The 12,294-nt window shown below is 39.6% G+C and overlaps 1 protein-coding gene and 1 pseudogene across 2 annotated transcripts in view; both read left to right on the forward strand.

Moving 5' to 3' along the window:
• anapc15 (anaphase promoting complex subunit 15) overlaps window positions 1-12,294 on the forward strand; it is a 337,271-nt gene that overhangs the window by 179,007 nt on the left and 145,970 nt on the right. The window lies entirely within an intron of this gene.
• The window catches only part of LOC127422189 (caseinolytic peptidase B protein homolog), a 63,644-nt pseudogene continuing 55,460 nt past the window's right edge, over window positions 4,111-12,294 (forward strand).

Genomic DNA, 12,294 nt, shown 5'->3' on the forward strand with positions numbered 1-12,294 from the left:
AAAGAAATGAAAATCAAGAAATAACATCAAACAGCCGATAACAAACAATACATTAACTAAAAATTCTGTCTTCTTGTCATCCAACAAGACTCCAAATATGATATGATTTCTAGAAAATGTGGATAGCGATTGGACCTTGAAAGAAAGAAAAGTCAAAGAAAAGATGATCAGTTGTCTCTACATCAACTTGACAAAAAATACAAATATTATTGTCAAAATTAAAACTAATGTTTAAAAGTTCACATTGCTAAATATTTAAAAATGAGTTTCCTTTGCTTTAGGAGCCACTGGAAAACTAATATAATGGGTTTGCAATTTTTGTACAGTTGTCTTGTCATAAATTTGCAGAATACCATTACGGTATAGAAGTATGGGATACAATATGGAATTAAAGCAGGAATGAGTAAGTTTGTCAGGAAGCATTGTTCTAAGGTCATTACCATTAAAAAACGAGATGGGAGCTCACATGAGCCATCAAGGAAGTTCTCAAAAGAGTTTTGTACTAAAGGAAGAAAACTTTTTGGAATGGCATGTAAAACACGCTCAAAGAGTTTACAGTCACAGTATAGATTATACTGTATACAAATCCCATCTTCATATATTAAATGAAGCACAGACCAATCAAGAATGCACAGAGACGTGTGTCTAAACAGAATGAATCGGTTATTCCAAACAGGGGTTCTGTGTGGGGTAAAACTGTGATTATATAATAACTTCCAATAAAGCAACATTTCAAAGTTAATTTGATAGGCAATTTTGAAACCAAAAAAATCACATCTTAATAGGAAATAAATTCCACCCAATTGTTTAAATGTTCCCCTGGGAATGCAAAACCCAGAACAAATTTCATTGGTTATAAAAGTTTTTTAGCCATTTGATCTTCAGCATGCCATCTATACAATAAAAATCAATTGAATCCACCATTCTCACAATCTTGTGTGAGTTCTGCTCAATTAACATAGTGTATACGTTTTCACTAAATAAGTTAGTTTGGCTAATGATCTTAATTGCTCGGGGGGTCTGGGTATCTCAGTGAGTATTGACGCTGACTATCACACCTGGAGTCGTGAGTTCAATCCAGGGCGTGCTGAGTGGCTCCAGTCAGGTCTCCTAAGCAACCAAATTGGCCCGGTTGCTAGGGAGGGTAGAGTCACATGGGGTAACCTCCTCGTGGTCGCTATAATGTGGTTCTCGCTCTCGGTGTGGTGCATGGTGTGTTGTGCATGGATGCGTGAAGCCTCCACACGTCCTAGGTCTCCACGGTAACACGCTCAACAAGCCACGTGATAAAATGCGCGGATTGACGGTCTCAGACAACTGAGATTTTTTTTGCACTGTACATACTATTGTAATCAGTAAAAGCATCAAACTGATCAAATAGTCATGTGTCATATGTTGTTGGAAAGCTCTCAAAGAGTAAAATACAACCAGCTGATTTGTTTTACTCACAGACAAAAATATAGCGAGTAACAGCTAAGTAAATTTCTTTGACATGTTACATGTAAAAAGGTGTTGCTTATATGCCACATTTTCACTTATAACTTCATAAAAAAGAAACAGAACATAAAATATCACATACCATTACTTAGAGGAGGTGATTATCTTTCAAACGAGTCCACACACAAGATAATCAGATGCATAGCTCATTAGATAATCCACATGAAGCACAGTGCGCACACAGAATCTGGCTATCTGGCATCTTGCTATTTGGTTTCAAACACATTAGCATTCTGGGATCAGATATCGTCATTGAAAATGCTGTAGCGTCATGGAACACTAAACCAGTCAGATTGGGTTCAGACTGCTCCAACCAGTGGTGATAGTCCTCCATATTTGGGCAGAGAGTCTAAATAAATATGGCAACCATGAGATGGCGCCAAGTACATGACACGGACTCAATGGCTGTGTTTACATGTTCAGAAAAATCTGATTCACTTATCCCGTGTGAAATGTTGGTAAATATTACAGACGTCCGCAGTAATAATTACTTTACAGACATATGTCTGGAAAACTAATCCCGTCTGAATAGAGCTTTAGCCACACTTCTCGTCTGACTGTTAAAAAAAATAATTAATTGCAATCGCGTGCAATTTTGCCTGCGTTTGAAAGTATGAAATAGTACATGGCCATTCAAAATCCGAGGGTGAACCATGGTGCTCATACGGGAGATTAATGTAAACACAGATATCAGATACGAGTCGTGTCTTCAGTGCATGTAAACAGGCGGGACAAAAAAAATTGGATACGATCAAAAGATCGGATTTGTGCAGTAAGCCTTGCAATGTAAACGCAGCCAATGATGACTCAAATGACACAGAAGGAAACTCATTCTGTGAAATCTCATTACTAAAATCATGTCTGCATGCTATGCAAACCTTTAGTCATTGTTGTGTTTGCATGTGTAATTAGTTATGTACAATTATGTTTTATTTGTAGAATACAACCAGCCTATTTGTTTTACTCCCAGACCAAAATATCTCACTTTTATCTAACTTCTCACTTTTTCATTCTAGTAGTGATGAAACAAACTTTTGTCTCTTATAAAGTCACCATGCACTTAACAGATTAATTAAGTGTCTTCTTTTATTTTATTTTATACTTTACTCAGGACAAGAACACAGAAGTAAAGCCAGTGTGGTGTGTGTGCAAGTGTATTTGTGTGTGCGAGTGAGTGTGCGTGTGTGTATGTGTGTTTGTTTTTGAGTGTGTGTGTGTGTGACTGTTTGAGTGTGTATATGTGTGTGTGTGTGTGTGTGTGTGTGTGTGTATGTGTGTGTGTGTGTGTGTGTGACTGTTTGAGTGTGTATGTGTGTGTGTGTTTGTTTTTGAGTGTGTGTATGTGTGTGTGTGAGTGTTTGAGTGTGTATGTGTGTGTATGTGTGTGTGTGAGTGTATGTGTGTGTATGTGTGTGTTTGTGTGTATGTGTGTGTTTGTGTGTGTGTGTGTGTGTGTGTGTGTGTGACTGTTTGAGTGTGTATGTGTGTGTGTGAGTGTTTGAGTGTGTATGTGTGTGTTTGTGTGTATGTGTGTGTTTGTTTTTGAGTGTGTGTATGTGTGAGTCTGGAGGACTCTGACCGCTGTGGGGCGCTACAGTGACGGGGGCAAAAGCCGCTCAGTCACCGCTGCTGCTGCTGGACTCATTTCAGCTGCTGCCCTCGCGTTCTGCTTATAGAAAGACAGTGATGACAAAGGTATTAAGATACACCACACACCATAATATAGACAGACCGATCCCAGCTAACAATGTTTGGTTCCCAGAACGTCCCCAACGTTTCCCAAACATTCTTCTAATGTTAGGGTATGTAGATTGTAAATGTACAGCAAGGTTGCAGAAAGGAGACTGGAATAAAGAGGTTTGGATAAAGTTAGGGGAATGTTAGGGAACGTTCTACTTCCCTAAAAAAACATTTCCTAGCTCACCAAAAAAGAAAGTTACAATGTCCGTTCTGGGAACCAAATGTTTTACGCTGGCTGTAGCCTATGCTTTTCATCAATGTTCCCTGCAACGTTCTGGGAATGTTAGTTTATGGTTATAAAAATACAACCTAAATATAACCATTAGAGAACGTTCTGAATAGATTCTCATTAGGCTGTCACACAAACACCTCCCTGCAACGTTCTGGGAATGTTAGTTATAGTTATTAAAAATACAACCTAAATATAACCATTAGAGAACGTTCTGTATAGATTCTAATTAGGTTGTCACACAAACACCTCACTGCAACATTCTGGGAATGTTAGTTTATGGTTATAAAACCTAAGAGTAACCATTAGAGAACGTTCTGAATATGTTCTTATTATGTTGTCACACAAAAACCTCCCTGCAACGTTCTGGGAATGTTAGTTTATGGTTATAAAAATAGAACCTTAAAATAACCATTAGAGAACATTCAATATAGGTTATTATTAAGTTGTCACAAAAAAATCTCCTTGCAATGTTCTGGGTATATTAGTTATAGTTATAAAAATACAACCTAAAAATAACCATTAGGGAACATTCGATATAGGTTCTCATTAGGTTGTCACACAAAAACCTCACTGCAACGTTCTGGGAAGGTTAGTTTATGTTTATGAAAAATAAAACCTAAAAAAAAAAAAAAAATTCTAGAATGTTAGGAATTGGTTCTCAGAAAATAACCAAACTGGAACTGTACACAAGGGGAACATCCTGTAATGATGTTAAACTTTTAATGTACAATAAAACAGTCAGTATGTCATAATATAGTATCTCGCTCGCTCTCTCGCTCTCCCTCTCCCTCTCTCTCTCTCCCTCTCTCTCTCTCTGTTCAGCTGAAAGTCTTCTAGAAGCTGCCAGATCCAGTAACACAGAGGAGGTAATCAGGTGAGACATTTCATGAAATATCAGTTAATGTTTCACATCTGTCATCATTATCTCTCAGTGTGTAAACAATGCTTAAAAAATAAGAGCTTTTTTGATGTATTCCTCAACGGTTTACCACCATCACTTTGAGTCTCATTAGAATATTCAATCTGAATTATTTCTTTTCCTGAGTGTGTGAGGAGGCTCATTTGAATTCCCAAAACACCTCGCCTTGAAAGTAGACTAGAGTAGATGGCTGCAGTCAGTGGAGGAGTGAAATAAGTGAAGTCAGACAGTTCTCACTTCTCGTAATGGATCGGATACCTACGAGATCAAAGGCAGATATCGCATGATTCATGTTCATGTGTTTTGTTGCTAATAAAGTGGATGCAATTTAAATGCTGTTGCTTTTAAATTAAAATAAATATGACAAGTCGCCCAATGTACCTGTTATTTAATTTCCTCAAAAAGCCTTGTCTTTTCTACAGAGCCCCCTTAGAGCACAGGGTGGGAATTTTTTTCTGAAATAATTTGCAACAAGTTTTGCCTTCTTTCACAAAACTTTTACCATGGTTTTACTAAAATAACCATATTTTATAGAAAAACAAAAACTATGTTAATCATATTTTGTGGTTATTTATATTTTACTACAAATACCATGGTATTTGGTACCATGATCAATTTATTGCTAGAGAACACAAAACTATTGCTAGGGAATGCAAAGCTTATTGCGAGAGAACTTAAAACTTATTGCGAGGGAACTTAAAACTATTGAGCGAGAACTTAAAACTTTTGAGAGGGAACACAAAACTATTGCAAGGGAACGCTAAATTTATTGCGAGGGAACAAAAACTATTGAGAGGGAATGCAAAACTATTGTGAGGGAATGCAAAACGTATTGCAAGGGAACGCAAAACTATTACGGGGGAACGAAAAACCGAGGGAACGCAAAACTGAGGGAAAGCAAACCTAAGGGAATGTAAAACTATTACGAGGGAATGCAAAACTGAGGGAACGCAAAACTATTGCGAGGGAACGCAAAACTATTATGAGGGAATGCAAAACTATTGAGAGGGAACGCAAAACTGAGGGAAGGCAAAACTATTGAGAGGGAACGCAAAACTGAGGGAAGGCAAAACTATTGAGAGGGAACGCAAAACTGAGGGAATGCAAAACTATTGAGAGGGAACGCAAAACTGAGGGAAGGCAAAACTATTACGAGGGAACGCAAAACTATTATGAGGGAATGCAAAACTATTGAGAGGGAACGCAAAACTATTGAGAGGGAACGCAAAACTGAGGGAAGGCAAAACTATTACGAGGGAATGCAAAATTGAGGGAACGCAAAACTATTGCGAGGGAACGCAAAACTATTATGAGGGAATGCAAAACTATTGAGAGGGAATGCAAAACTATTGAGAGGGAACACAAAACTGAGGGACGGCAAAACTATTACGAGGGAATGCAAAATTGAGGGAACGCAAAACTATTGAGGGGGAACGCTAAACTACTGAGAGGGAACGCAAAACTGAGGGAACGCAAAACTATTGAGGGGGAACGCTAAACTACTGAGAGGGAATGCAAAACTGAGGGAATGCAAAACTATTGCGAGGGAACGCAAAACTATTATGAGGGAATGCAAAACTATTGAGAGGGAACGCAAAACTGAGGGAAGGCAAAACTATTACGAGGGAATGCAAAATTGAGGGAACGCAAAACTATTGAGGGGGAACGCTAAACTACTGAGAGGGAACGCAAAACTGAGGGAATGCAAAACTATTGAGGGGGAACGCTAAACTACTGAGAGGGAACGCAAAACTGAGGGAACGCAAAACTATTGAGGGGGAACGCTAAACTACTGAGAGGGAATGCAAAACTGAGGGAATGCAAAACTATTGCGAGGGAACGCAAAACTATTATGAGGGAATGCAAAACTATTGAGAGGGAACGCAAAACTACTGAGAGGGAACGCAAAACTGAGGGAATGCAAAACCGAGGGAACGCAAAATTATTGAGAGGGAACGCAAAACTGAGGGAACGCAAAACTATTATGAGGGAATGCAAAACCGAGGGAACGCAAAACTATTGAGAGGGAACACAAAACTGAGGGAACGCAAAACTGAGGGAACGCAAAACTATTACGAGGGAACGCAAACTGTTGTGAGGGAACGCTTAACTTATTGTGAGGGAACGCAAAACTATTACGAGGTAACGCTAAACTATTGCGAGGGAATTCTAAACTATTGCGAGGGGATGTAAAAATGAGGGAACGCAAAAGCAAGAGAATGCAAAACTATTGCGAGGGAATGCTAAAATATTGCGAAGGAATGCTAAACTATTGCAAGGGAACGGCATACTATTGTGGGGGAATACTAAACTACTGCGTGGGAATGCAAAACGTGTTGCGAGGGAACTCACGACGTATTGCGAGGGAACTCAAAACGTGTTGCTAGGGAATGCAAAACGTATTGCGAGGGAACGCAAAACGTGTTGCGAGGGAACTCAAAACGTATTGCGTGGGAACTCACAACGTATTGCGAGGGAACTCAAAATGTGTTGCAAGGGAACGCAAAACGTGTTGCGAGGGAACTCAAAATGTATTGCTAGGGAACGCAAAACGTATTGCGAGGGAACTCAAAACGTATTGCGAGGAAACTCAAAACGTATTGCGAGGGAATGCAAAACGTATTGCAAGGGAACTCATAACATATTGTGAGGGAACGAAAAGCGTATTGCGAGGTAACGCAAAAGAATGCAAAACATATTACATGGGAACGCCAAACTACTGTGAGGGAATGCCGAACTATTGCGAGTGAATGCTAAACTTATTGGGAGGGAACGCAAAACGTATTGCGAGGGAACTCTAAACGTATTGCGAGGGAACAAAAAACATATTGCGATGGAACGCAAAAGAATGCAAAACATATTACATGGGAACGGCAAACTATTGTGAGGGAATGCTGAACTATTGCGAGGGAACGCAAAACTTATTGGGAGGGAACGCAAAACGTATTGCGAGGGAACGGCAAACTATTGCGAGGGAACGCAAAAGGCTTTGCGAGGGAACGCAAAACGTATTGCGAGGGAACTCAAAACGTATTGCGAGGGAACGCAAAGCGTATTGCGAGGGAACGCAAAGCGTATTGTGAGGGAACTCAAAACGTATTGCGAGGGAACTCAAAACGTATTGCGAGGGAACTCAAAACGTATTGTGAGGGAACTCAAAACGTATTGCGAGGGAACTCAAAACATATTGCGAGGGAACTCAAAACGTATTGCGAGGGAACGGCAAACTATTGCGAGGGAACTCAAAACGTATTGCGAGGGAACTCAAAACGTATTGCGAGGGAACGCAAAGCGTATTGCGAGGGAAGTCCAAACTATTGTGAGGGAACGCAAAAATTTTACAAAGAAACGCAAAACGATCAGTCCATACAGATCCATACAGAGATCACACTGTCGGAGTGTTCGGAATATTCACACATAATTCATACACATAAAAACATGATATCAGAGTTAAAAATCAAACATTATAGAAGAGATCAAAACATCATGTTTTTTTTAAGCCAATAAGCATTTAGCTGTGTCAACAGCAAGTTGTGTCACGTCATGCTTGCAGTTGGCATAGCTAGGAGAAAGAAACTGCTCTGCCTCGTTCTTGTGAGAGTATTTTTGACATAGGTCTTCATTTCTAACCTGCATGCACCTGCCAGTGATCACCAGTGAACTTGCTCATCTCAAACGAGTCTGGTGACTTCCTGTGACACTAGAGGGCAGTGATGTCACTTCTCATGTGTCACTCTCAGTTCATGTGTGTAATGGCCATGTGTGTCCAGTAGAGGGAGACAGTGATTAATATTTAATTGCTTTATGTCAGGAACCCCCACTTTACCTCTCTTTTCTACTCCGGTATTTATAAAAAAAAATCTCTAACACTTGCATTAAGAACATTTACATAATAGAAATGAGTTAATGTAGTTAGAAATGTCATGAAAATTTTATATTTTCGACAAATGTATCTCTTTAGTTATACCTTCTCCATTGACCCCTGGTTGAAAATGTGAAAATGAGAATAACTGCAGCTTTCATTTGATTTATTCAGAGAAACACTGTCAGATATTTTCATCCATACACAATGACGTGCAAACAAACCCTCAGCGCTGTAAATGAGTGGAGGGAAAAAATTATTCTCAATAGTTTCAGTAAAAAAATCTACAACACTTTCTAATAGATAGCTAATGAATAAAACACACACACACACACACACACACACACACACACACACACACAGCTGTGCTTTACTGAGACGCATCTGCGCAGTGTCTGCAGAGCGCCTGCACGTCTGTCAGAAACCAGTCGTGTGTGTGAGAGTGTGTTTGGGGTTCCTCAAGTTTGAACCCAAAAAGGCAAATGTGCAGATGGCATTAAAGTGTGTGTGTGTGAGACAGCAGATGTGTTAAGTGTTTTAAGTTAGTGGTCAGTCTGGCGAGGGCGAATAAGTTTCACAGCTCACTGTTTACTGTAAACACACACACACTCGCCTAAGGGCAGATTTGTAGCCTGTCCTGTAGAGAAATCTGTCTCTCCCTCTTTCTGTCTGTCTCTCAGGTTGTTGGCAGAGGGGATCCGAACAGTCGACAGCGTTTGGGCCTCTTATGGTGGCTGCAATCAACCGACAACACAAGACACAGATGGAGTGTGTCTGTGTGTGTGTTTTCTCAAGGGTTGATCACTCTGAGCTCTTAATTGCTGCTTAATTAGCTGGTGCTGTACACACAGCGCTTTATACACACTTACAGCAGAACGTGCAGGTTGTGTGTTTGTCAGACAGACGGTACAGAGTGTGTGTGTGTTTTCTGTGAATGTGTGTGAACTCTACCCAGAATGCCAAGGCAGGGCCTGTGTGTCACAGACATACAAAACCTTTGATTTAATTCAATTAAAGATCACTTAACAAACACACACTGACAGATGAGAGACAGAAGGAGAGAGAGGGGAGGAGGTCACCAAATCCAATTTTTGGAATGAGTGTCACCCTTGGTTTGAAACGTTTTGAGTCATTTCACTGAGTCAACAGATACCCCAAAACCACACACACACACACACACACACAGTGAAATACTGGGAGAGAGATAGAGCAGAAACGAGAGAAAATAATCATGTAAAAGAAAAAATTCTTATTACCGTAACGCTGCTTCCACCGGAGTAGAATACGGTTGCCGCTCTCGTAAATAACCGAACTGTGTGTGAGATTACATGCACTTAAGGAAACTGATTATTCCAGAATGTTTGCAGTAAGCTGCGTTCTGAAACATCATGTAAACACGAACGCAGATTTCCTTATGCCATTTAAGAGATTTAACCCCTTACACCCTGAAGGCATTTTTAAGGATTTCATGTTTAAATGACATACCCAAAAGTAAGATCTTATAACTCGAAAAAAAAAATTGAAAAGAAGGTGAAATGCATGGTATCAATTTTTAGAAAACCTTATTAAATATATTTTGATCATGCTCAGAGACTCTCATTATACAACACTGCTGAAAAAACACAAAACTGAGTGCTAAAAATACACTTTTCAGTTTGACATTATACCTTTTAGTCAGTAAGTATGGACGGTCATTAAATTAACTTTGGTGTTGTTCTCCAACATGTTAACTATAACAGGAAAAAAACTGTTGATGGTGCAAAGCAATCCAAAGATATAGTATTTGAAACCATGGTTCCCAAAGTGGACTTTTATTTATCAAAGTGTCCAAAAACATCTCCTAGCAGGTTTTATTGAACATTAAAATGCAATCAATGAAAACTATGAATGCAAAAATCTATCAAATATAATAAAAACACTTAAAATTAAATCAACTAAGCCCATAATGATACAATTCAGATCACACTGGCTTCCTAATTCATCACTTCATAAAAGGTGCGTTGAGCGCCCTCTTGTGCGCAGTCTGTGTATGTGAGATCTGGGTCTGTTTACCCCACGTGGGACACAGGGACATTCCAAATATGGACTCTAACACTCTCTGATGAGGATGATCTGACACATCTATAACTATGTTTCCATCCAAGTTGCGAATTTAATCATATTATCGCAAAAACAATGTGCTATTAAAGCCGCGTTTCCATCCAAGGATGAAATTGTCACTTCCGGAGAAATTGTAGCCACTGTGAGTGTTTTATTAATAAAATACTGGTGGTTTAGAGCACACAGTAAAGTAGATTTCTGTCAAGAACTTTGTCTCATGTTTGGGAGCGACTTCTGAGCACTATATACAGGTGCATCTCAATAAATTAGAATGTCGTGGAAAAGTTCATTTATTTCAGTAATTCAACTCAAATTGTGAAACTCAAGTATTAAATAAATTCAATGCACACAGACTGAAGTAGTTTAAGTCTTTGGTTCTTTTAATTGTGATGATTTTGGCTCACATTTAACAAAAACCCACCAATTCACTATCTCAAAAAATTAGAATATGGTGACATGCCAATCAGCTAATCAGCTCAAAACACCTGCAAAGGTTTCCTGAGCCTTCGAAATGGTCTCTCAGTTTGGTTCACTAGGCTACACAATCATGGGGAAGACTGCTGATCTGACAGTTGTCCAGAAGACAATCATTGACACCCTTCACAAGGAGGGTAAGCCACAAACATTCATTGCCAAAGAAGCTGGCTGTTCACAGAGTGCTGTATCCAAGCATGTTAACAGAAAGTTGAGTGGAAGGAAAAAGTGTGGAAGAAAAAGATGCACAACCAACCGAGAGAACCGCAGCCTTATGATTGTCAAGCAAAATCGATTAAAGAATTTGGGTGAACTTCACAAGGAATGGACTGAGGCTGGGGTCAAGGCATCAAGAGCCACCACACACAGACGTGTCAAGGAATTTGGCTACAGTTGTCGTATTCCTCTTGTTAAGCCACTCCTGAACCACAGACAACGTCAGAGGTGTCTTACCTGGGCTAAGGAGAAGAAGAACTGGACTGTTGCCCAGTGGTCCAAAGTCCTCTTTTCAGATGAGAGCAAGTTTTGTATTTCATTTGGAAACCAAGGTCCTAGAGTCTGGAGGAAGGGTGGAGAAGCTCATAGCCCAAGTTGCTTGAAGTCCAGTGTTAAGTTTCCACAGTCTGTGATGATTTGGGGTGCAATGTCATCTGCTGGTGTTGGTCCATTGTGTTTTTTGAAAACCAAAGTCACTGCACCCGTTTACCAAGAAATTTTGGAGCACTTCATGCTTCCTTCTGCTGACCAGCTTTTTAAAGATGCTGATTTCATTTTCCAGCAGGATTTGGCACCTGCCCACACTGCCAAAAGCACCAAAAGTTGGTTAAATGATCATGGTCTTGGTGTGCTTGACTGGCCAGCAAACTCACCAGACCAGAACCCCATAGAGAATCTATGGGGTATTGTCAAGAGGAAAATGAGAAACAAGAGACCAAAAAATGCAGATGAGCTGAAGGCCACTGTCAAAGAAACCTGGGCTTCCATACCACCTCAGCAGTGCCACAAACTGATCACCTCCATGCCACGCCAAATTGAGGCAGTAATTAAAGCAAAATGAGCCCCTACCAAGTATTGAGTCCATATACAGTAAATGAACATACTTTCCAGAAGGCCAACAATTCACTAAAAATGTTTTTTTTTATTGGTCTTATGATGTATTCTAATTTTTTGAGATAGTGAATTGGTGGGTTTTTGTTAAATGTGAGCCAAAATCATCACAATTAAAAGAACCAAAGACTTAAACTACTTCAGTCTGTGTGCATTGAATTTATTTAATACACGAGTTTCACAATTTGAGTTGAATTACTGAAATAAATGAACTTTTCCACGACATTCTAATTTATTGAGATGCACCTGTATGTGCGTTCATCCTTCCTTATGACTACACCGTGTGGCTCTATAAGATATTTTTCAAAAGTGTCAATATACCTTCTCTTCTGTACAGTTCAAGTTTGTTTTCGACTTAATTGC

This window comes from Myxocyprinus asiaticus, chromosome 31 (genome assembly GCF_019703515.2).
Source record: "Myxocyprinus asiaticus isolate MX2 ecotype Aquarium Trade chromosome 31, UBuf_Myxa_2, whole genome shotgun sequence".
NCBI classification, from domain to species: Eukaryota; Metazoa; Chordata; class Actinopteri; order Cypriniformes; family Catostomidae; genus Myxocyprinus; species Myxocyprinus asiaticus.